The 1,066-nt window shown below is 62.6% G+C and overlaps 1 protein-coding gene across 2 annotated transcripts in view; it reads right to left on the bottom strand.

The window, feature by feature from the left end:
* SENP5 (SUMO specific peptidase 5) overlaps positions 1-269 on the bottom strand; it is a 29,108-nt gene extending 28,839 nt beyond the window's left edge. For both annotated transcript variants that reach the window (XM_034781437.1, XM_034781440.1), the window contains exon 1: positions 131-269. The gene's annotated coding sequence lies outside the window, so the exon portion shown is untranslated. The remainder of the gene's footprint in view (positions 1-130) is intronic.
* Between the last annotated feature and the right edge of the window lie 797 nt (positions 270-1,066).

Raw genomic sequence — 1,066 nt, 5'->3', positions numbered from 1 at the left:
CCCCCCACGCGCAGCCCCCACCCGCTGGGCCCCCCTTCCGCTCCTCAAACTCTACCCCCCCCGGCCCCAAACCGGCCCCTGCTGCCCCAACCGGCCGCCAGGCGGGCGGGAGCCGAGCCCCGGCTCGTACCTCTGTCCCTCGTTGTCGTCCAGCGCATCCCGGCCGCAGCAAAGCGCCCCCGGCTCCGGCTCCGGCTCCCGCCGCCGCCGGCACCCCTGGCTGGCGCAGCGCCTCCCGCCAGTCACTGAGCAGCGCCTCACGTGGGCAAGTCCCTGCGCACTGCGCCGGCGCACACTGACTACCTCACTCTCCCGCGACAGGCCCGAAGGGCGGCGAGAGCAGTTCAGCTAGTGCGCATGTGCTCGAAGGGGCCTGGTCCTCAGCGCGCCTGCGTCACGTACGCTAACGTGCTCTCTCCCCCCCGCCCCCCCCCCCCCCCCCACAGGAAAGCCAGGACACAGCCACACGCTTTTCCCACCATCGAGGCCCTGGCTATCGATTTAAAGGGACAGTCACAATTAAATCCATCTCTGTTGAAAAGGACCTGTCTGTGTCCTTCCCCCCCTCCATTCCCCTGAGGTCATTGCCATTATTAAAGCCCCAGGATCGCTACACACTTCCCCCCCTTTCCTTCTCCCCGTGCCTGGCAAACCCACACCGCCCCACTCGTCATCTCCCAGAGACCACCCTGATTCCCACACCTCTGCTTGCCGGACATTCATTGCAAGCCCCCCAACAGCAGCTTTCTGCCCCCTTCTCTGCCCCCACCATCCATCCTGCTCGGGGTGCTTTTATTGCCCCTCCAGTAGATTTGGTACGGGGTGGCTATTTTAGAGGCGAGAGTCTGCGAGCGTTTCTAATAAGCTCGGAGCCGATCCCCGGCCACTCCAAACTTCACAGGGACAGAGCCAGCACCTCTCCCTAAATCATGGGTCTTGGCTAAAGGAGAATCCCCCCATGGCACTAGTGCCAACGCCAAGTGTTCAGGAACCAGCACTTAGAACCCAAAGCATCACTGGCTTAAAAATCATGCGATTAAAACAAAAACTTCTGGTCTGTCTTCTG

This window comes from Trachemys scripta, chromosome 9, assembly GCF_013100865.1.
Source record: "Trachemys scripta elegans isolate TJP31775 chromosome 9, CAS_Tse_1.0, whole genome shotgun sequence".
Taxonomy (NCBI): Eukaryota; Metazoa; Chordata; order Testudines; family Emydidae; genus Trachemys; species Trachemys scripta.
Note: the sequence above shows the minus strand (reverse complement) of the source record. Positions and strands in the feature narration are given on the sequence as shown.